Raw genomic sequence first — 25,117 nt, 5'->3', positions numbered from 1 at the left:
ATGGAAATGTGCGCAACGGATTGTGAGCTCTAAGTAAATAAACGTGTGAATATTAGAATGTGAACAAAACAACCATACAATATAGTGTCTGGTACTGTTCCAATAACCTTTGCACCACTTTTTCTTTAAACCAAACTCTACAAATCCCCAATATTGTTCCATAAAGTCACTGGTACTGGTGATGCTTTTGCTAAAATAAAAACAACCTTCTTGGTAAAGCAATACAGCTGCTGGTTGGAGCCAAGACTATTCTATATCAAATACCTAACATAATTAACAATGATGAAGAACAGTCTTGTGCGCCGAACAACGAGCAATACGCACTTGCAGTTATCTAGACAGAGTTTTGATATATATAATGTAGACAGGATCCATGGACGATGGTACAAGACCATCATGGTGAGGGTGCAAAGAAGGAGAAAGGCTGATGGGACAATATACAGCCTCAATGTTAAGCACTTTACTTAACACTGGTCTTGTGAAAATTCATGTTAAGAATGCCAGGTCATCGCAAACACAATATGTCATGCTTCATCATAGGGCCCGCTCCTCACCCCATCGTAGGTCAGCAATTGTTAGGGATGCGCTCACACTTCAAGTGCAGTGTGGCACATGTACATAGTTTTGGTATATTGTTTGTGTGTAGTGTTGTCAGAGGAGAGTGAACATAACGTATTTCCTCTCACTTTCATTTTGGACTTCATACACTATACAGAACACCCCATAACAAAATGTCTTTTTTTTTATTTTAATATCAAAAAGAGGGAAAAACATACAGTTCCACAGAATATACCTGCAAGAATTAAATTACAGCAGTAAAAAGAAATACGGCAGAAGGACAAAAGCAAAACACAACCATAATGGAATAGTAGAAATAAATTTTCTTCTGAGTCACCTTCTGAGCCATAGATTAAAACTAACCATTGTAATTATTGACCAGCTTTAGGCCTATATTAATTCAGGACACTTCTAGCGCTCCCCAAACAGATCTAAATTTCTGCATTGCATGAATCCCTCAAGCTTTAGCCAAAGCCCTTTCCCTTTCGCCAGTTTCCTTAAGAATTAACCACCATTCCATCTCGGTAGGAGGTTTAGGGGAAATCCAGGCTCTGGCTATTACGAGGCTCTGGCTATTACGAGGCGCGCAGCTACTAGCATAATTGTCAAAATGGGGCCATTCTCCTCCCCATCTTCTTTATATCCCAGCAGCTTTTCTGTCGCTGATATTGTGATGTCCCTGTTTACTTTATTCTGAATTGCCCCCAATACCTTATCCCAAAAATTCTTCAGCGAGGGGCACGAAACAAACATATGGACAATACCTGCCGCATGTAGCCTGCACTTAAGACAGTTCTGACGTGTCGCTCCCCGAGTCCCTCCCCATGTAGCCCGGCCGTAAGACCCTCTAACAATCCTTTCAGGTGTATAGGAAAGTAAGCAAAGTGTGCGAAATTGCTGGCACCGTAAGCTGACCGAATGCACCGATCGGGCGAAGGTATCAAAAGCGATCCTCATATTATCAATTGTGATATTTTCGCCCAGCGTCTCGCTCCACTTAGACGCTAACTTCTCGCACCCTTCTGTCTTTTGTTGGGAGAATATTCTATATGCAAACAGAACTATTGATGGACAGAATGCAGAACAATGTCATACATTCACCCCAGTACAGAGATCTGGGCCTAAATCCATCGTTTTTTTGCTCACCATGCCATTCCAGTTTGGACCCAGCCATATGCAAATCAGTCTTGACCCTGTGCCCAATGGAACAGTCCAGCCCGAACTGCCAGGCCAGGTCCTCCCTGGACTGGAAACAAGCATCCTAGGACCGGTTTCAGGGTTTCACCCCTCTTCAGCCAGGATAGCTTGATTCCAGTGGCATGGAGAGCACGGGACTCACGTCTGAGCATACCCGTCCCACTCGGGGTGAGAAATGCAAACAGAACTATTGATGGACAGAATGCAGAACAATGTCATACATTCACCCCAGTACAGAGATCTGGGCCTAAATCCATCGTTTTTTTGCTCATCATGCCATTCCAGTTTGGACCCAGCCTTATGCAAATCAGTCTTGACCCTGTGCCCAATGGAACAGTCCAGCCCGAACTGCCAGGCCAGGTCCTCCCTGGACTGGAAACAAGCATCCTAGGACTGGTTTCAGGGTTTCACCCCTCTTCAGCCAGGATAGCTTGATTCCAGTGGCATGGAGAGCACGGGACTCACATCTGAGCATACCCGTCCCACTCGGGGTGAGAAATGCAAACAGAAAATGTCATACATTCACCCCAGTACAGAGATCTGGGCCTAAATCCATCGTTTTTTTGCTCACCATGCCATTCCAGTTTGGACCCAGCCATATGCAAATCAGTCTTGACCCTGTGCCAAATGGAACAGTCCAGCCCGAACTGCCAGGCCAAGATAGCCTGGCTGACGAGGGTTATGCACCCGAAACCGGTCCCAGGATGCTTGTTTCCGGTTCAGGGAAGACATGGCTTGGCAGTTCGGGCTGGACTGTTCCCATGAGGCACAGGGTCAGACTGATTTGCGTATGGCCATGTCTGAACTGGGGTGGTGGAGTGAGCTAAAGAATGATCATGGATTAAACCCAGATCAGTTGACTGGAGGTGAGTGTTTGATTTGCTCAAGCGCTCCGTCCATCATCCCCTTTGGTATCGCTTTGTTCGCCCTTAGTTGGCAGGGTATGCCTAGACGTGGGTCCCTTGCTCACTTTACCACTGGATTCAAGATAGCCTGGCTGACGAGGGTTATGAACCCGAAACCGGTCCCAGGATGCTTGTTTCCGGTCCAGGGAAGACATGGCTTGGCAGTTCGGGCTGGACTGTTCCCATGAGGCACAGGGTCAGACTGATTTGCATATGGCCATGTCTGAACTGGGGTGGTGGAGTGAGCTAAGGGATGATGATGGATTAAACCCAGATCAGTTGACTGGAGGTGAGTGTTTGATTTGCTCAAATGTTACCCGAAGATTCTCAAAAGACTTAATACCATTACAGTCAGAGTTGACCCAATGAATATATCCATATCTGGGCCGTGCTATCTTGGAAAATTCCAGGCAGCATTGGATTTCCCCATAACGAAAGTCTAGTATGAATTGGTGATAAAGAAAATCTAGTCTCAATGCCTTTCCATATATATACACAGTCCTGAACTGTCTTGAATCGCACTCGTTTAAAATAGTTAGGGTCATTAATTCGGTAGAGGAACATCTGACTTTCTGCCCCCAGGGCCAGCCAATGCCAAAAGTTAGTTAGCTCCGGAATAAAGAGGCTCCTTAAACGCCCAACAAAAGCAGACAAAAAGTAATGTTTAAAATCAGGAAAGTCTAGGCCACCTTCATTATATGGAAATGTCATCATTGCTATTGCCAGTCTTGCCTTTTTATACCCCCATATAAAGCTGCTGGAAACTCCATCCAGTTTCTTAAAAAAAGCATTCGGAATACGTAGTGGAATTGACCTAAAAAGATAAAGGAATTTAGGGAGTATCTTCATTGTAATAACATTGAATCTTCCTAGAATGCTTAATGGAAGTTTATGCCACATCTTTAGTTGTTTGGTGATGTTAGTTAGTAAAGAGGCATAGTTCAAAGCAAATTTAAGCTCAATTTTCGAAGAAATTTGTACCCCTAGATATGCAGCTCTCAGGCAGGCCCCCTCGATTGGATCCTCCGGTTGATAATTAAGCAGTACTTGAGTTTTATTCCTATTCAGTTTATATCCACAGAAGCATCCAAACTGTTTGGCCTCTCCGTCTATATATTCTATAGCCTCCTTTGGTTTTTCCGAGAAAATATCTATATCATCGGCATATGCCGTTAGTTTGAGGGAGCGCCGCTCAATTTCCAACGGGCAAATCGAATTATTATCCAGAAGCACTTGAATGAATGGCTCAATATAAAGAGCAAATAAAAGAGGGTAGAGGGGACATCCCTGTCTCGTGCCACGTCGGATAGGAAAGGGAATAGTTTGGACATTAAAATACAGTAGCTTAGCCATCGGATTCTGATAGATTGCCATTACCAGTTTTCGGAAGTGTTCTTTGATCCCAAATATTGTAAGAGTTGCCCAGATATAATCCCAGGCCACCCGGTCAAATGCTTTTTCTGCATCCAATAATACCATGCCCAGTTCCTTCTTCAATTTCCCAGCAACATCAAAAGCAGCTATTGCCGTATTTACATGGGAGGTGGTATCTCTTCCATGGATAAACCCATGTTGCTGGGGAGAGACCAGGCTAGACATCATTTGAGCTAACCGGGTGGCCAATATCTTAGCAAACACTTTTGCGTCTGAATTGATTAATGAGATTGAGCGAAAAGAAGCCATTTCCTCTGGTTTGTTTTTTTTAGAAAAAAGACTAGATTTGCCATGTTCTGTATTCCCAATTTGAGCAATTACCTCTAGCAGTACCGGGGCAAGAAGGTTTTTATAGCACTTATAAAACTCTGCAGGGAGGGCGTCCTCCCCCGCTGCCTTCCCTGATGCTAGCCCCCCAATTGCCTCGAGTACTTCTTCTAATGTAAACCTTGCTCTAATAAAGACGAGTCTTCCTCTGTCAGAGTCGTCAAATTACTCCTTTGTAAATAACTCTGCATGCCAGTTAAGTCCTGCCCATCTTCAGGGGAGTACAATTGTTGACAAAAGATAGAAAATTGGATAGCTATCTCCTGGGGACATCTATAAATCACTCCCCCCTCCCCTTTTATAGCCTTAATTTTAGTTTTAAGCTGCTTATATAGGAGTTGATGAGCTAGGACTTTACCAATCCTATCACCGTATTCATACTGCAATGTTTTATGTAGGACGATGCTACCTTTTCCTTTAGCACCCTATTTATCACCGCTTTCTGCTCCAATAACGAAATGTACAAAAGATCTTGATTTGTTTTTTTAAAGCGAACAGCCTCAGCATGTTGGAGTTCCAAAATAAAACGTTTTTGGTAAGCATCTCTAGTTTGTCTCTCCTGTTCTCCATTCTTCTGATATACAAACTGCTGGGTAACTCCCCTAATGTATGCTTTCATAGCATCCCAAACCACCGAGATCGGAGCTGAGCCTATAATATCTGTGAAATAATTCGAACTTTTTCTCCAATAAAACCCCCATACTCAGAATCATTCGCCAAATATCTGGGAAATGTAAATAATCGGGGACTTTTAGGGGCAGTTTTAGCTTGAAAAGAAAAAACTATGGGGTTGTGATCAGATGTGATCCTAGGGCAAATTTCCATGTCAGCCCTTAATAAAATAGTATCTGAAACCCAGGCCATATCGATTCTCGAATATGGACCATGAGGTGCTGAATAGTACGTATAGCAGGCTGGTTTGGATACAGAACCCGCCATACGTCCTGTAAAGAATGGAGTCGTGCTAGTTCCAAAATGGAAGCTCTCACCTTCTTCATTCTTGGAGCGTACGGCTGACTAGTAGAGGCTATAGCATAGTTCATCACACAATTAAAATCCCCCATCAAAATCAGCTGCCCCGGCCATCCCACTAGTTCTAAACAAATTTCATCAAATAGAGTGGGGTCATCAATATTAGGCCAAAAATAGGACGCAAAAGACATATTTTACCAAGTTATTTTCAACCTGAGCAATAGCCCATCTTCCCCTTTGGTCCGCTGATACTTTACAAATTTGACACTCCACTGTCTTTGAAACTAACGGCCCCCTAATTGACACATTCTGAGAATTGCAGACAACATTCTGAAACCCCAATTGCTCCAGGAAGCGCCGATCTTTATATGCTAGATGTGTTTCAGTTAATAATACAACCTGGGGCTTATATGCCTTGAGTTCTTCTCGCACTGTCTTTTAGATGCTGTGTTCAGCACAAACACATTCCAAGCTAAGCATTTTATTATTGCCATAATTACCTAATAATATCAACCACAGAAACAAATATAGTAGTATCCCTTGTTATCCTTCCACCTTGAGTGTAATTATAAACCCCCCTTTTGACTTTTTCCCCCCTTTAATACCACCTTCCCCCCCTAGAGCCTTCCCCCCCTACCAACCAGGTCACCCAACCCACCCTCCCTGGTCCCATAGAAGGAATCCCCCCCCAGAGCTGCCGATAGATATGGCAGCTGGCATCTCTAAGCCCCACAGGCCCAGCCCACACCTGGCTTTCCACACCCAAACGCCTCATATCTAAATGCAAAAATATAATTAGAAGCTAATATCAAAGGGGGAAAGAGAAGAAAAAAAAAAGAGGAAAAACTCAAGGCTTCATACCGAACCAGTAAAGATAACTTATTAAATTGAGGCTACCCTGGGTAAATTAGCCATATTAGCAGATTATTAATACTAATGCATATCAGGCAATCTGCCACTTTGATAACGCAAGTTTAGCCTCTACATCTGAAGCAAAAAACAATGGCTTGCCATCTTTAATGACTTTCAGTCTTGCAGGTTCCTGCAGGAACACCTGAGCACCCGTTGCCTTAAGTGGATCGATAAATTGCCTCAATTTCCACCTTCTTTCCATAGTACCGCGGCTTAGATCTGATCTGAAAAATATTGACAAAGAGTCCACTGCCACTGGAGAGTTAGGACGTGCCTTAAACGACAAAGCTTGTCGCAGCAATACATTTCCAAAGAAAATCAATATAGGACGGGGGTACCGAGCATTACTCCTTTGTATATTCAGAGGGAGCCGGTGAGCTCTTTGGATTTGGCAATCCCAATCCCAATCCCAATCTGATAGATCAGGAAAAGCTTTCTGCAGGAGTTGAACCACATAGGCACGAGGGTCTGGGTCTTCCTTGCCATCCGGTACCCCAAACAGTCTTAAGTTATTCCGTCTTTGCCTATTCTCCAAATCCTCAATCTTAGCATGACAGGCTTGAAGCTGTTGCCCATGCACTTGAACTTTCTGCAGAACTGAAGTGACAGTCTCTTCTGTTTCCGCAGCCCTGCTTTGTAGCTCGATTACATCTTTTGTTATATGAGCAACAGCACTCATTGCCTCGTCAAGTGACGCCTTAATACTTAGATAGTCCGCCCTGACCTGCCCATGATGAGCATGAGCCTCAGATCGTTGCTCCTGCAGCACTTGTAGTATTAATGAGAGGGAAGGTTCCCTCCTTAAACCTGAATCCTCTTCTAGCTCCATTTCTACGCCCTGTGAAATTATCAATACATTATTGTCCCGTTCCATGCCTGTTGTAGATGGGCTGTCAACGCTATTTAACATAGCATCCGGGAAATATCCTGCCCAACACCAGCCTCAAATTTTTATCCAAGGTTACCCCCTCCATGCTTTGATTTTTACCTGAATTAATGGCAGACAGCCGTGAGATCATAGCTCTGACCTCTCCCTTAGCCTGCACCCATTTCCGTAGTGGGCTGTTTTCCAATCCTCGGCGGGAGCCTGAGGTGGTGTAGAGGCTCCCTTCTTGAAGGTCCATGGATTTCCCACAGATATTAGATTTAGGGCCTTTCCCCTTTTTCTTTTGATTTATTGCCTGGGTGTTATAAGCATTTTGTAAGACGGCTTGCTGAGTCATAACGGGTGTAGCCTCCTCAGATTCAATCAAGCTTAACTTCTGCTGAGTAGTCGTTTTCTGGATTTGATCATCTGCACTATTTAGATCAGTTTGATCAAGCAGCATGTCGTCACTGAGCTGCTTACCTGCATGACTGAAAACTTTGGAGTTTGGGCTCACGTTAGAGTAGCTATCCAAGCCGTCACTGCTGCTAACGGGCTGACCAGTCTGACCGAGCTGAGTATTAATCATAATATTCCCGCTATTATCCTCTTTCCTTGTCAAAATTTCCTTCCCCCTCTGTATAATCAAGGTCTCCCTTGACTCTGAGCTGCTTGCCAGCGCCTTCTGAACGTCATGCTCCTCTTCTATACCATTCTCGCCTAGCTTAAGAATCCTCAGCCTCGTTTTTTTATTAATTGGGCAAGGGCTATTGTATCAGCAGTTGCAGCGCGGAGCTCCCCTTCCATTATCAGTTCTGCTGCCAAGGCTTTTGGTTGTTTATACATAAATAATACGTTAACATGCTAATAACATGGTTCCTATGTTTTAATTAGGCATTGGATGACATATCTTTGAAGTTGGGCGCATGGAACCCTGGGAGCACCTCTTCTTGAGTGCCAACAATCTTGTTTTAGCTTTGAATCGGGCGGTTGGGGGAGGATGGGGATAGAATAGGGTTAACAAAGCTGAGATTTCGATTTTCTTGTTATCCTTCCTTTCATTTCTTTACAGTTGCTGTTTAATTTAGCAACTTACTGTGCGCCAGCAGAGCTTTTAATGTGGTCTGTCATAAAGCTCACACATATTAACACAATGTGATACAAATGACAGTGTATGGTTGTACTAACTCTTACGCTCTCTTTACTCCAGCAGTTCCAATACGAGTATTAAACCCTATAGGTTCTCCAATGCACACACTACTTTCTATCATAAAAAGCACGGAGTGACACAATGGCTACAGGGTGGAGTCACCCTTTCCGTGGTTAAATCAAGACGGTAACAAGATACCTTCACAGCATGCAGCCCTTGACACTCATTTTATCAACCAGAAGAAAAAGAAATTAGTTAAAATATGCAGGGATTCATATGTATGCCTTTGTACACTCTATGCAAATGTCAGTAGAAGGCCCTTAACGGCTGGAAAATGGGAGTAACAAGGCATGGTCTGCCTACGCTTTCTAACAACGACAAACTTTTACATTTGTGGCCATTCCCAAATGTTGATCCAACCGTGTCGCAACCTTAAATGAGCCTTTGCAATGCAATAGGTCTCGCATTACTAAATGTTTGAGCAATTGGCGTTGCAAATAACAATGCAACACCAATAGCTCAAACTTTCAGTAATGCGAGACCTATTACTGTGCAAATGTTCGTTTTTATAAACGTGCAAGGCACGTGGAGTTGGGTCACCTGCCAAGTAAATGTTATATCTTTTTTCAAAAGTGAACTCTTACCAAGAATCTGCTATTCCGTTTCTGCCTCAGGAAGAGGAGTGAATGTGCTCTTTCCGCCAGTCCTCGAGATGAACTGCCCTGTGCGCGAATCGTGGATGGTGTATTGTGAAACCTAAGGACCCGGTTCTGGACTGATGACCTTGTCACCCTGTGGTGGTTACACCCCTGAGATGGCAGGTGTTACTGGGAATGTTTTCAGTTGTTGGTTGGGTAACTGCTGGCAATGAATGGATCTGCAGCCATAACTCCTTCACTGTGTTACGTTGTATCTTGTAGCCCTTCCAGGACCTGTACAGCTACCTAGCTCTATGAAAGTGTTGGATTTTATCAAGTGATTTGGTCGACCTTGCTACTAGGAGCCCAACCACACGCAAGGCGACGTCCTTGCTACTAGGAGCCCAACCACACGCAAGGCGCATGAGTCACAAAGTCAGAATTAGAACTGGGAAATAAACAAACTTCTCTGTGAAGTAGGTGAAGCATGGTTCAAAGGCGCGTGTGCTTTATACGCACATGTACAATATGACTGACTTGGGCAAGAGACCTATGGCGGAGCGCAGAACGGATAAGAACGTGAACCAAATGATCCACATTATTTATGTTACACATCAAAATACTAAGGTAACAAGCACTGGCAACGTAAATAACTCGTACAAAACAAGAGTTTGGCAAACGGCGCAGAAGAAAGGCGCGGATCGTCAAACACATTTTTTTCAATATTGTACGTTTTTTCTCAGCAGCACACTGCCTTTGCTGCGGTGCTTACTAAAAGCATAAAATATTGGAGTGTGGTGAGGCGCGCGTTTTGAAAATAAATGCGCGCGACCACTAAGTGCTTACACGGACGAAAAGAAAGGCGCTGTTGTTAAAGTTTGCCGTGCTGCCAAATAAAAATAAAAAATTGGAATAAATGAAAATGTTCAACTCAGGTAAGCCGCACATTTTGAAAATATCACGAACAGCCGTCAAAAAAATAAAATACAATTGTACAAAAATAGAGTTGGGAAAACAGTGCACAACAAAAGAAAAGTCGCGCACCCACCAAAGTTAAAACCCAAGCACATGTGATGAGCTACAAAATAAAAATTATAATAAAAATCATGTTGCGGGAGAGCGTGTTCTGTATGCAAAAGCAGGTAGGAGAAAGTCATGTAAGAAAATAGTGCTCACAGACTGTAAATAAAACATCCTGAGTAACAACACATGTAATGTGATGTAAATGTAATTTAGAAAGCGCAAACTCATGCCTGGGGGCGTCTTGGCGCTATAGAAATCAGACTAGGACAGCAGCAATGTCAGCAACGGGTTGAGTAGGTGTGCAATGTGCCTTCTAACCCTGTGCGAAGAGCCAGGTTTTTAAGGCTTTTCTGAAGGTGAGCAAGGAGGGGGCAGATTTTAGAGTCAATGGCAGGCTGTTCCAGAGCATCGCAGTGGTCCTGAAAAAACTCTACACCCCCTCCCCCAAGGTGGCCTTCCTTAATGGGGGGACCATCCGATTCCTAGCAGAGCCTGAGCGAAGCATCCTTGCTGGTACATACCATTGGAGTTTCTTCTAAAAATGGTCTGGCCCAAGTCCGTGCAAGGATTTAAATGCCAGACAGAGGGCCTTGAATTTACAGCGTTGCCTAACTGGCAACCAGTGCAATTTCCTGATGGCACCTTTGGCCTATTCATAGTGGGAATTTTTAAACGGAAGTGAGCAGCAGCATTTTGCAGAGTCTGGAGTCTTGTCAAAAGACTCAATGCAAGCGTAAGGTGGAGACTATTGCAATAATCAATCCTTGTGAGAACCAATGCCATTGTTACTGTTTTCAGAAGTTCGGGAGGCAAGAATTTTTGATCTTTTTTATAATCCTTAAAGAGCAGAAAGAGGCAGATGTAATTTTGTTTACTTGGTCCTTGAACTTCAGTTCGCGGTCTACCAAGAAGCCTACGTTTTTGTCTTTATTACAGGGTGTAGGCAACGAGTCCAACTCTCGAAGTCCGGTGTCCAAAGAGAGGGTTTATTGCCGAAGATGATGACCTCAATTTTTGTGGCATTCAATTTCAGGCAGTTGCAATCCATCCAGTTGCTCACCTTATTCATGTGTGAGCTGAATGCTGCACCCAAATTGTTGTCAGAATTTGCCAATGACACCACAATTTGGGTGCCGTTAGCGTAAGAAGCGAAGGTAAAATCAGAGTCTTTTATAATTGACGCAATTGGCGTAATATAGAGGTTAAATAAAGTTGGGCTCAGTGCCGAGCCCTGGGGAACTCTGCAGGGCTGGGAAAAAGGCCCAGTGACAAACTTGCCCATTGTCACATTATGTTGTCTATTTGCCATGAATGATTTCAAGAGAGCCAACGCTGTGCCCTCTATCACCAGGCCACGTATACAGTCAGCCAGGATCTCATGGCTGACCATATCAAAGGCTGCGGAGAGATCCAACAAATTCAGCGCCGCCATCCCCTCCTGTTAAGCACTTCTTGTATATCCTCAGTCGCTACCACCAGGGCAGACTCCGTGCTATGATTTTTTCTGAACCCATGTTGTGCATCGTCCAGCAGAGAATTTTCTTCTATATAATCTGAGAGTTGTTGATTCATAACTTTCTCTGCCAGCTTGGAAGCGAAAGGGAGCCTTGAAATTGGTCGAAAGTTATTAGGGTCCAGGCTGTTCAAATTGTCTTTTTTTACTAAGGGGAGGATCAAAGCAAGTTTCCAATGGGAGGGGAAAATCCCTCCTGCAAACATGTTCTTGAGGATTTGTCCCGGGTATTGTGCCACTTAAGCAGGGATCATATGCATTATACTAGGGGGGCGGGGCAGAGATGTTGTGACGCACCGGATTTGATTAGGGAATTAACTCTGTGAGTTGTTCCACTGAGGGGGCCTTAAAGGTGGAGAAGCGGATTTTAACCAGTGGGTCCATTAGAGCATCCCCATCCTGACGATTGGCTACTTTCTTCGCAGTGAATTTATTGAAATATTAAAAACTTTTTCCTTGAAAGAAGTTTGCCAGTGCGTCACAAAAGTTTTGATTTATGACTGCATGCCTTGGTCTGACCAGGTCAGAGGGAGAGATGGAAGTAGGGTAATGGCAGCATAGTTTGAGGAAATTCCATCTAACATGTGTCCAGCCCTGTGTGTCAGACCTTTGGTGCTTAAAGATAGTCCGAACACGTCCATTGCATCAATCAGTTTTTGGAAGTCAGGGTCAGTTTCCTTTTCTAGGTGAAAATTGAAATCTCCCAACAACAGGAAATTCTCATTAATGATAGAAGATTCTATTAACATACTGAGATTGTCAGCGAATCCACACCTTGGTCTTGGAGGACAATAGACTAACAATCCCTTAATTGCCAGTGAATCCGCTGGCTGTACAGAGCTAGCATCTATGCAAAAACAACAATTGATGGACAGAATGCAGAACAATGTCATACATTCACCCCAGTGCAGAGATCTGGGCCTAAATCCATCGTTTTTTTGCTCACCATGCCTTTCCAGTTTGAACCCAGCCATATGCAAATCAGTCTTGACCCTGTGCCTCATGGGAACAGTCCAGCCCGAACTGCCAAGCCAGGTCCTCCCTGGACTGGAAACAAGCATCCTAGGACCGGTTTCGGGGTTTCACCCCTCTTCAGCCAGGATAGCTTGATTCCAGTGGCATGGAGAGCACGGGACCCACGTCTGGGCCTACCCTTCCCACTCGGGGTGAAAAATGCAAAAACAACAATTGATGGACAGAATGCAGAACAATGTCATACATTCACCCCAGTGCAGAGATCTGGGACTAAATCCATCGTTTTTTTGCTCACCATGCCTTTCCAGTTTGAACCCAGCCATATGCAAATCAGTCTTGACCCTGTGCCTCATGGGAACAGTCCAGCCCGAACTGCCACGCCCCTTTTGTACAGAGCTAGCATCTACCCATGTTTCCGTTACAAACATCACATCAGCGCCCAGCGATTGAACTAGATCAGAGAATTCTAGCTGATGTTTTACTAGGGATCTGGTTTTCAATAGCATGCAGGAGATATTGGAATTGTTACGGCTGGAGCAATTCCTATGCGTCTGGCCAGTTGCCCCTATGGACACTGGCTTACTTACAAACTTACGTCTAGGACTGTCGTATGGGTCGGTGGAAACAATACTTGCATACAGCAAGTAACCCTGGGGCTTACAGTGACAAGATCCCTTAGATCCACCTCATCTGAGAGTAAGGATAAGTGCTGTTCCACCTGGCACAGTGTTGAGGTTTTTCGCCAAAGGAGGCACAACTTCCCAACACTGTATGATGTCCCCACCCCCGGATGTTCTCTTTGTACATAGCGTTGGTCCGGCCTATGAATACTAAACCCTTTGGTTGTACCCTTGAATCTTGATTGACATCTGTTTGTGTCTGTGGGCCAAATTAACCATCCCTTCAAACTGGGGTCTAAAGTATTGTACTGCATGATGTCATCTATTGTATCCCCTCCACGTGATGTAAAATTGATGTGTGAAGTTGTGGGAATCCGAGGCGTGTTCAAATCCTTGTTCTTGGCTAGTCCAAGACAGGAAGTCTATTGCACATTGTTATTCAGAAATATTATCTGCTGTGGAATGAGGCAAGCTTTAAATAGGGCTTCTGTTCCCTGAACTTGCCATTCCTTAGAACCCCAGACTGATTTTGAGTCTATAGTGTTCTTCCATAAGTCGAAACCCTGTTCAGACAGTTGAAAAATAAAAGATGTAGAATAAATCGGTTTGGTGTTAGCATATTTTTCTGTGCAGGTGTAGGTGCAACCTTATAGTAGGTCGGGTCAATCGTGTTAAACCCTGAAAAATAAGAATATTTCCCTACAAACGTTTTCAAACTACCTTTGGTGGTGTTAGGCAATGTTCCCATTGGTGGCATGTAAATATAGTCAGAAGTGTCTTTTAACAGTTCAATGCGTGAAAATGCAGCGGATTGTTCTAAATCAGACCACATATTATTTACAGTTTCAAAATCCCAATCGTCAGAAAATGTACTGGAGGTAATGATATAATTTAGAGAAATTTTAAATAAATGTGGCATTTCTAAAAGTTCAGTAGGGCCAAATACATCCTAATCAACCTACTCTAAAACTATACCACCAAGAATTGGAACAGCTGTAATGTTCACGGAAAACAGGTCTCTTTGTTCACGAAGAGATGATGTATGAGGTTTCAGGACCAAGTTCACATTTGGTACTGAAGAGCGCTCTGGGAGATATTTTCCATTGATGAGTAAGCAAAAAACAGTCACTAGGCCAATCCAGAACAGAAAAAACAATCTTCCAGTTATGATCCAGAGCTGGAGCCAAGGTGATACGAAGTAAGTTCTTTTCAGAAAAGTGTTGAATTCACAAATTTGTTGCTTACAGGAAACTGGAGCTGGCGTTGTCTCAGGTTCAATGGGATCAAGAGAGAAGGTATCAAAATCCATGAATGCAGTTCGATCTATCTTTGGCAGCTCAGCAGGTTTTGTTGAACTGGCAGGTGTATCTTGCCGAGGCGTATTGATGTAGACTTCGGTGTTAGGCTGAATTTATACATGTCTTTCATTTGTGTTCTGAAGTTCCATTTCATTGTTGGAAATTCCATAATTTCGTATTGGTGACTTCAAATGATAGGAGTCTTTCTGTAACTTCCTGTATGGTAGCAAGAGGAGAGCATCTGCTACCCAGGAGCCCACGAGGCCTACTATTCAGTATCGGCCACATAGTGTGGTTTGATCAGATAAATTTAGACTAATCTCTTTACTTTTTTGCCGGCAAGAGATAGAAGTACTGTTCTTGTTCCTTCGACAGCCAGGACAGGTACAGGCTTTCTGTATGACGGTCCAAATTCTTTTCTGTCCTTGATCTTTTCTCTGACCAGATTCCAGACTTTTGGGATCCAAACAGTTCTTGCCGTGACTGATTTGGCTTCCCCAGCGGTGGTGCGTTTTACTTGTACGTTGCTTAGTAGTCCCCGGGATTCATTCAGATCCTGTAAAATAGCCAAACGTTTATTGATATCAAATGGTTTTTCATCCGCCACTGTGCTTTCATAATCGAGATTAGGCACACACATTCTCGTCCCAAATAGGACCGCGTAAGGAGTGACACCCCCTAGAAAACTTCTTGGCATGTTATTAAGGGCTCGTTGGACCCCGTATAAGTGATTGAACCAACTACCACCCAAACCTAATACTCTTGCTGTTAAATATTACTTTAAGTCTTGGTTTTTCCTCTCCACGACTAAATTTCCCTCAGGATGGTATGGAGAGGAGTACCCCAATGCTACACCCAAACCTTCCATGGCTTCCTTGTAAGCCATAGAGCTAAACGTGGGGCCACGGTCAGAATGTAATGTGCCAACTGCGTCCCTACTGTCCCAATGAAGACTCGCAAATCTTTTATAACAGTCTGAGCATCAGCCAAGCGCTTAGGCCATACCCATAGGAATCTAGAGTATGCATCCACTCCCACCAAGATATACTTGTAACCCCGATCCGATTGTAGGGGGCCGCAGTGGTCCAAACAGTCACAAGCGAGTGGTCTGTCTGATATTAGTAAAGGTGTCTGAGCTGGACGTGCCACGTTGAAACCCTTCATCTGCTGGCAGATGTCGCAATTTAGGGAAAAATTATTTGTCTGTTTAGTTAAACGAGGCCACCAATAGCATTGTTTCAGTAAAGAAATCCTTGCGTGTGCAGAACCTAGACCCTTGTGTGCAGCTAGTTTTCTGCGATCCATGTTTGGTATTACTCTATGCCCCACTCCTGGAATTTCAGCTTATGGAATGTTATTTGCATCCAAGTTGCAGGAATACTTGAGTGGAAAACCTTTCGGCAAGGCTGGGCTGCTTTTGAGTGAAGCAATGACAGCTACCATTTTCTGTCTGTCTATTCAAGTTTTTGAAAGAGTGATTACACTTACGGCAGCAGTTCGTACTGCCCCCTTTGCGGCTTCATCTGCCAATGGATTCCCTTCAACATGAACGCCATCACGTTGGTGACTCAGCGTGTGTATCACGTGAGCTCATGGTAGTTCGTTTTTCAACTCAGCTACCTCTTCCCATAGCATTTTATGCTTAATTGTGCCACCTTTTGCATCTTTAAACCCATTTTGACCCCAGTAGTGAAGATATTCGTTGTATGAATGGACACAATAAAAAGAATCGCACACAATTAGTGTGGGGAATTATCGATCCGTATTTATTAGTGCCAGTAATAGGGCTTTTAGTTCTGTCAGCTGAGCTGTGCAGTCTCGTAGAGACTGCATCTTCGCATTGTAGGGATGGATCTTGCCATCCCGCATACGACCCTTTACAATCGCACACGCGGCGCTGTATTGCTGTTTACTTCCTACGGCCGGCTGAGCAGATCCGTCAGTGTAAATAATGTATTCATATGATCTAGAGGCATTATTTCATTTGGTAGAGGATATTCTAGTTCATATTGCAGGAATGCTTGTGTTTTCAAACTAGGGTCATATCTGTATTCTACATCTGTTGCAGTGAGAGAATTAGCCCATTGTATCCATCTTGGATGTAAGACTTTAGCATTAGGAACGCTTGCCTTTGTAGCAGCCTCTAAGGCCGGTAACGGAATAACGACAATTATTAATTTCCCCTGACCCAATGCTCTTTCTCTTACTACAGCGGTCAGGATTTGTTCTGTAGAAGCAAAACACATTTCAGCTTTCTGTACAAGTGCTATGGGTACCGTTTCTCCTTCATTGACGGTTAGGTAAGTCTACCCAGATTGACCCGTTATAATATGGATCACTAGGTTGCATCCATTCACGCGTGTCTGCAAGTATCATGTCAGCTTGTAGGGAACGAAGGATATCTGTGTGTTCCTGTGTCCAATGCCTAACTGAAAAATCAGGTCTGATAAAGTCGTAGAAAGATTTTACTTTTTCTGTGTAATCCAAAATGTATGTTCTGCCAAAATTTAAAAATCACAATATGGATTGTATGTTTTTCAGCGATTTAGGAGGTTGGAGCAGTGCACACTTTTCTAAAAAGTTAGCTGCCAGGCTTTTACCTTCCCTTGAAAGCTCAAATCCAAAAATAGGACATTGATGTGGGCTATTTTTTAAAGTTGAATTTGTAACCCTCAGAGGCGAACCCAAAAATTATGTTGCTCACCCTGGTCAAGTGATCCTTTAAATCATCATCCTTCTGATAAATATCATCGACATAGGACAATGCCTCTTCAAATTCTGAAGTAACTCTGTTACCCTAGCGGAAGACAACCCAGGGGTATTCTTATATCCTTGGGGGAGTCGACAAAATTGACGCTGAGAACCTAGCGCAGAAAAAGCGGTTAAATACCTGCTTTCAGGCACTATATTTTGGCAGAAAAATCCATTTGAGATATCTAGTGTTTTGTATTTTTTCCGCACAATGTTATTCATTAATGCGGCACTATGTGCATTCTGTACTGCAAATGGCTTTGTGCAGGTGATCAGATGTCTGTAGTCTAAAACTAGATGGTATGAATTATCGTGTTTCATAACGGGAGACAAAAGATTGTTCATTGGAGAGTTGCAACTTTCAATTACACCCTGGTACTCAAGTTGATCTAAGATCTCCCTGACCTATTTCTTCGCTCCTTGTTTTATTGGGTACTGTCTCTGTGGAGTTGGAGTAGTTTTAACTGGGATTGTATGGTGAGGTGACTCAGCATCCCACCCAACATGGTTGCGATACAGTGTTGGAGCAAGGGCTACCTACCACTCCTGCGCGCATGTGTGTTTTAAGTATATCGGAAGGAGGTCGGAAAAAGCCGGTAAAATAACAGTTTCTCCCTTTGGACAATCCATAACAATCTCAGGCGGCCAATATCTTTCAGCTAAAAGGATGTCAGCCAAAAGTCAGGTTCTCCCAAAAAAGACCTTACATTTTTTTGGGTTTGTCCCCCTCCATTTGGAGTGTTCTCATGTAACTGATGTGGGACACTTACCCTTGTATCAGGTGTTTCCTCCGTGATATGCTCATTCAACTCCGCTGTCACCAGAAATCCCATTAGGTTCTGGCGAACTATTGTTACTTCTGCTGCACTGTCTAGCATTGTCAGCGCCCATTCCCCATTCAGAAGTAGAGTCCTCAGAATTCTGGCCATGTCTAACTTTAAGACCTGCTAGTTTCTTCTTTTTAAATTGATGTTTTGATTTTTGACTTCTCTTCTTTTTGGAAGTATAATCTGAAGTGCGTGGCGTGTCTCTGGACTTTGTACGCTCTTCTTGTCTGTGTTCTGATCGTCCTTCTCTCTCTGGGTTTCTTGGTAAACTCTGAAAGGAACGAGATGAACATGTATCAGTATCCTGATACCCGTCAGGTTCCTAAGGTTGTACCTCTTCTTGAAGGGCTCCTGTTGAGGAGACCCAATCCTGGAGTGTGATCTATTCTCTCTATACTTTTGTTTTTTATTGTTATTATCCCATTTCTTATTTGAAGAATCGGCTGTTTGCTCTTTTTCAGGACCACCCATGAGTTGAGGTTTTGTTGCTCTAGCTCCCAAACTATCTCTCCCTATTCAGGCCTTGACAAAATACACTCGCCCACTTGCAATGTTAAGTGGGATTTTGTCAGGTCGAGCTATTTTTAGCATTTAATCGACCATACTAGCAAGTTAATTTAAACCGGAAATAACAGGTGTTCTGTTCATTCAGAAAGTGAATGAGCAATAAAGAGGCCTTTAAATCTTGTTTTTGTCTTGACACATTTGCTGTCTATTCAAGGACAGAAGTCAAACGTCAGTTTTTCGTTTAACTAATTGTTGCTTATCTGTTCCTGAAAAATGTTTTTTTACTTTTCTTTCTCTTATTATAGTTCGAGCTTTTTGTCAAGTGAGTTATCTGACAATAATTGTGACACAAAAGGCTGCAAAATTTCAGTTTTTTTCTAACAATATTTAAACTATTTGTAAATCAATAGTACAGTTATTTCAAAATATAGAAAGAATTATGAAAGAACTTTTTTGTAATTCAGAAGTGTGATGCAAACAAAGATTTACATAGGAGCAAAACGAATCACAACACTTTACTTGGTGAGGTGCAAATGACAAATATTTGCAGAAACTCTATTTACAGACATTGTACACTATATTGTTTTAAAACCAAGTTAGTGGGAAATTCTGTGGGCATTTCAATGTAAAATCTGCTGATGGCAAATGACAGCGTGCTGCTACCTCATGCTTTAGTTATGTATTTATCAAAAGTGACAGTTTTTAAACATACGTTCAGAGACATTTCTGCCCCTGCACTGATGAAAATGCCTGTGAATGAACTGAGGCAAGTCAGTGGTCATGTGTATCCTATATGTGGCTAGATTTGTATTATATATGGTGCAAATGTTTAGTCTATTAAACCAAATTTTTTTTGCACAGCAGACAGCTGAACTCGAGTATTTGAAGGTTATCTCATATCTGATAAAGAAGAAAATGGCATTGCAGCGAATTAAAATACTTAACCAGGATCACATCATTTGAAACCAGTTAATGGGACATGGGCATTATAATTAGGTCAAGTAGATTTTTTTAAGTCACTAGACCTGCAGGTCTAGTAAAAGGAGTGAAATCCCTCAGGTGCTGGCGTATTGCCACTGCTTCTACATCCCCTTTAACGTTAGCTAATATGATAGCGGATACCTGGGCAAAATTACCTAATAATTTCATCCCGTAGTACAGAGCAGGTTCTGCTCCATACTCATTCTGTATTTGTCTTAATACATCTGGTATTACTGATAATGAAGGGATACCATGAGTTCTGGTATATATGGCAGCAGCGAAAACTGTAGCCCAAGTGGTACAATCCTCCATTTAGGGAGCTATCCCCATTGGCCAGCAGATGGTTAGCATTCTGTGTTTTACTTGAGGCTTGTGTGTGGAAATATTGCCTCTAGCGGTGTTATTTTCTGAGCTATCCAGAATGGCATTTGCTCACGTTTAGTGGGCATTTTACCCATATCTGCGTGTAGCATTTGTGGTGTAATTTTAGTTGTAGATCCCTGAATTTGTCCTGTTTGTGTAGCTCTTGTTGGCTGAAGTGTGAGTGTTCTCATCACAAACTGTGTCAGGTTTCTGTAAAGTTTTATTATTTCTTTATGAGGTGGACATAAGTCTGCCACTGGGCAAATGTCTGGATGCCATGTGTAAGCCGCAAGGACTGGCCAAGTGGCTCCATTGCTTCCGAGCGGACCTAGTCTTACTTTGTCTTTTGTGGGGGGAGGGCACCTTTAAACCAGTTTATGTGCTCCTGGTAGGTGAGTGGAACTTCAATGTCCTCATACGGACAGTATCCCTCTGGTGTTTCATCTTCAGAGTAAGAATGAAATGTATGTGATTGTGCATCTGCTTGTGGGAAATTAACCCATGAATAGAATACCTCTGTTCTATAGGACTCCTGAGTCTCAATCACAAATGTTACTGTCCCCCCCCCCGAGCTGTGACTCCGTAGTCTGCTAGTTTTAGAGTAAGAGCGTTTCTGAACTTTTCTAAAAAGTAAAATTGTATTTTCCTTTCCTTCTTCTTCTCGGACTATAGCACATTGTGCTTGCACAGCGGCATCATCGTCAGCCACTGTTGACAAAGGTTTCTCAATGAAGAGGTTCAAGGAAACTGAGATAAGGTTTTATGCACAATAGGAACTGTTTGTCCTTCAAGCTTGATAAACCTACAGCCAATACGTAGGATATGCCTACTGAACTGTGGCGGATAGTTCCCTAATAGCACGACTGAACTACTCAGATTTCACTGATAAATGAGTACCAAACCAACGTTGGGCGCCATGTCGTGTAGTTCCTATAAACCTATATAGGATCTGCACGTTTAGACAACATACACTTTAGGATTGGTGTCCGGACTGATTCCCGATACCCCCACCGGGTACGTTAGCCTGTGTACCAGCTAGCTCACAGTGCCACTAGAAACCCTTCTTACCAAGGAGAGAATAGTTCTTGGCAACTATCGAACAGGACAACCCTGATCCCTCAGGATCGTGGAAACAGTGCAAAACTTTTCGCTATGTCACTTATGCTCACTTTTGTCTCGGAGAGCTACACAGAATAAATGGTGGGGACGTTTTTCAATAAGCATTTATTGAACTAGTGTCATTCTAGTGTAAAATAGGTGTGCTGAAATAACCATTAGACAGAAACAGATATAAATGATTAGACGCAATAACAGAGTAAAAGGATGGTAGAAATCTACCATCGCGCTAAAGAAATGAATACTGGCAAGTATATAAAATACAGGACAGTAAAATGCATACTCCTACGATGCGACCCTGACTAGATGTACCTAAGTGTACCTAGCATGTATGTAGGTGTAAAAGCCAAGAATCCCTAAAGGATAAAGTCAACTCTATTACCTGAAGTGAGAGACTGTGGGACCCCGTCTTGGTATCGAGATGGACACCCAACAAGGGATGTCAAATCACTGCGAGCTGGATTGTCTGCGTGCAGGAACCTCAGCATCTCGAGTCAGTGTGTCGGCATGGAAGTCCTTTTCTCCTCTGACTACCTCAGCAAAATATGGTGTTTAAATACCCAAAGTGGTACCCTCAGGTGTTCTACCTTGCTGTGTCATGTCGGACTAAGAATGACGGGACTAATGACCCTTGTACATAGTTATAATGCAGGAGATGGTAGTCCTGCTGAGTTTCCAAGAATCCTCATGCATAATGGATGAGGCTAGTTTTTAGAGAAAACCCTACATCCTGTAAGCAGTACCATGACTAGGTAAAAGGTCTGTCCAAAGAACAGTGTGGTAGTGTACTGGTAGGGGAGAATATAGGTGAAAGGTTAGGTGACTACCTGAGCCTATATTGGGGTACCTATATGGAACATAACAGTACATCCATTTTCGTTGGAGCTGGGAAGATGACAGGAGATCATGATAGGGGTGTTAAATCTCAGTGCCAGTAATGTATCGCGTGAATACCTGATGGTGTCTGCAGTGGTTTGCCAGAAAGGACCAGGGGGATGGGTGCTGGGCGCATACAGGCGCAGTCGGGCTTGCCTTTGGAGCGCCTTAGGTGCGCCCTCTGCACGCGTCCGCTGCGCGTTGGCACCATTGACCCTCTTTATGGCTGGAAGCCTGGATGGTTGGAGGGAGACTAGAGTGTCTTGCTTCCAAAATGGCAGCGACGAGATGGCCCAGCGGAAGAGAGCGCTGGTCACCCTTGCCACAGAACTTCCCTCCACTCAATCAGCAGACTATCTGCTGTGGTGGACCGGGGAGATACGGATGGAAAAGGAAAAGATTTGCCTAAGACGGTAAGCGTCTGAAGGTGGGCTAGCGTCCAAGTTTTGATCAAGTGCCTGACGATTTAAAAATACTAGTAGCACATATGTACATGGGACAAGTTTTTAAAAATAGAAGTTCACTAGTTACTAAAATTTGAGGAGACTATTGTCTGCTCTTACAGAGCAAGATGCCTTACTGCAGTTCAATCGGTGCGCGTTGGCGCCATTGTCTCGCTTTGTGGCCGCGAGCCTGGATGGGTGGAGGGAGACTAGAGCGTCTTGCTTCCAAGATGGTGGCGATGAGATGGCCCAGCGGAAGTGAGTGCTGGTCACCCTTGCCACAGAACCTCCCTCCATTTAATCAGCAGACTATCTGCTATGGTGGACCAGGGAGAAACGGATGGAAAAGAAAAGATTTGCCTAAGATGGTAAGCGTCTGCAGGTGGGCTCATACCCGAGTTTCGATCAATTGCCTGTAGATTTAAAAAAGCTAGTGACAAATATTTACAAGGATGAGCTTTTAAAAATAGAATAAAAGTTTAAGAGTTGCTAAAATTAGAAGAGACTATTGTCTGCTCTTACAGAGCAAGATGCCTTACTGAGGTTCAATCAAGAGGGGCAAGTTCTTGTGGGAGGTTACAACATGAGAAATGGAGGTACTAAAGAGGCACTACTAAGCCTATTAACAAATCAAAAGCCACCATTTACAAAGGTCAGTATCAGGAGCCAATTGTAACGATGGGTAGAAAATGGGCAGAGCTTCAAATCCATAACTGAATACAGCATGTCTCACAGAGACAATAAAAGTGCTGCGTAGGTGAGACCTAAAAAGGGTCAGAGATTCACTGCAGACATACAGAAATGGGAAGGGGACTGGGTCACAAAGATTTTTGCAGTGTTTAGGAACAGCTTTATCCACATGAAAAAATTCATTCCCCCATCAGAAAACAAAAAAATGAATTCGCTCAGCAACCAACATTGCTCTGTGCATTCCATCAGTGCTATGTAAAATGACAGAGGGAGGAAATAGGAGCCAGGTGGATAAGTCACATGACATTACTAGTAGTAAGCCTTGAAACCAGGACAACTACTGGAACTATTAGTGAAATATCACAAAGTCATAAAATTGCTTCTGTACATACTTTTAAAAGTGCAGATTTACTACTTTTTTGTGAAATTGCCCTCTGACTTAATACAAGTCTGCCAAGAGAGGAGTGATCATATCCCCATCAGTTACAAGCGTTGGGTACTTCAAATACATCATGCATGGTCCATTATTTGCGAAATCAATAAATATCAAAATTAATTATTCACCTCTTTCCGAACCTTTTTTGCCAAAATGGAAACTTTCTGTATTGCATGTCAGGTAAAAGTAGGGTGATTTATTAGAGTAATTGCCTTTTTCATTTGAATGCAGGAACAAGAAGATAAAAAATGTTTCTGTAAATGATTTGCTGTAAGGTGAACTGGACTGTATTTTAAATGATTATAATCATGGCGGTGTTATTAATTATGGGTCTATAATATTGTAACATTTCTAGAAATAAAAATAAAAAAACTCACATTGAAACAGGGTTATATAAATCAGAATAGTTTCATGCTGTAAGACTATGTCACTACACACGGGGGGGGGGAATACAACCTAAGCACATCCTCCCTTACATACACAAACACCACAACAAATGCCTAGTTTTTTAAGGAGAGGACCCGTCGGTACTTTTCACCTTGCAGGATCCAAAGATATTTGTCGAAATCACCTCACCAACCAAACGTGCTCTACAAGGAACTCGGGGACTAAAAATAGTAAGTCACAGCACATCCCATGTCGTACTCTAAATAATGAGACTATTTAGTTTGTTGGCCCTTTAATCACAGGATGTGCACACCAAGAAAACAGGGTGGAGTTACAGGTTCTAAATTTTAAGTGGCAGAAACGAGTCAAGCAATAAGATTTGATGCCTTATGTTGATAGTGTTTACTACACAACTCGATGTGCTTTCAGTCCTGAGGCATAACCTTAGGTTTGTGATGTGTTACATCCACTACAATCATATCAGAATGAGATCTAAGAACTCCTCCTGTCCCAGAGCCACGAGTGATAGATCTACCTCGAGCATCCTGTCCCTATATTGGGATTTTAACAGAAGTCCCAAGGTTGCGTAAGGGACAGAGGGAGACTTCAGGCGAGTTGACTAACAAATTGCTGGACTGATTGGTAAGAAACAGACATTTTCCCTTCTCCCATGTAAACAATGTCCTGTTAACGAGCAGAGTTGGTTGGTTAGGCCCTGGCAAGGCAGATAGACCAGGAGAATGCACAGTCTTGAATTTTAAGTCCCCCCATGTAGTGAAACATCTTTTGATGGGTCATTCAGATATTGACTTGATGACAATGATTTTTTTTATTATTATTATTTCTTTTCACAATCCCCACTACTCCCTCAGGACCTTAGCTCCCCAACAGTTTCAACATGGTCAGTTGATGAATGCTTGGTGCACGCACCTACGGGTCCCATTAGTGCTCAAGGTATATTTGGCTTCACCACTTCTAACTGTTTTGATGTTCTGGCTGATGTTTATTGACAAATTCTCATGGCAGGCTTCCATAGAAATGCCTCAACTGAAATAGGGCATGCCTGGGTTCGAGGAGCCAAAAATTAACAGAGTGGTTCCTTTAGATAAGGCTTGACCGATATTCCAGCACCTGGAAATAGGCCTCTCACACATATCACAACTGGGCGATTCAAGCTGCCCAATCAGAGTGTCCTGCCCGCACATACATATAGGGGACACAACCCATTTCTCTCCCAAACTTAGTGGGCCAACAACTCAGCCCTGGTCTAATTTTGATAATAACAAGTTGGCTTTCCTCCACAGCTTAACTATAGATCGTATTCCAGTAAGGATGGGGGCAGGAGGTTAGGGT

General features: G+C 43.1%; 1 protein-coding gene across 2 annotated transcripts in view; it reads right to left on the bottom strand.

The window, feature by feature from the left end:
- TANGO2 (transport and golgi organization 2 homolog) overlaps positions 1–25,117 on the bottom strand; it is a 545,308-nt gene that overhangs the window by 505,846 nt on the left and 14,345 nt on the right. The gene's annotated exons all lie outside the window — the stretch shown is intronic.

Source organism: Triturus cristatus, chromosome 11 (genome assembly GCF_964204655.1).
Source record: "Triturus cristatus chromosome 11, aTriCri1.1, whole genome shotgun sequence".
Taxonomy (NCBI): domain Eukaryota; kingdom Metazoa; phylum Chordata; class Amphibia; order Caudata; family Salamandridae; genus Triturus; species Triturus cristatus.
The sequence above is the reverse complement of the archived record's forward strand: the minus strand, read 5'-3'. Positions and strand labels throughout refer to the sequence as shown.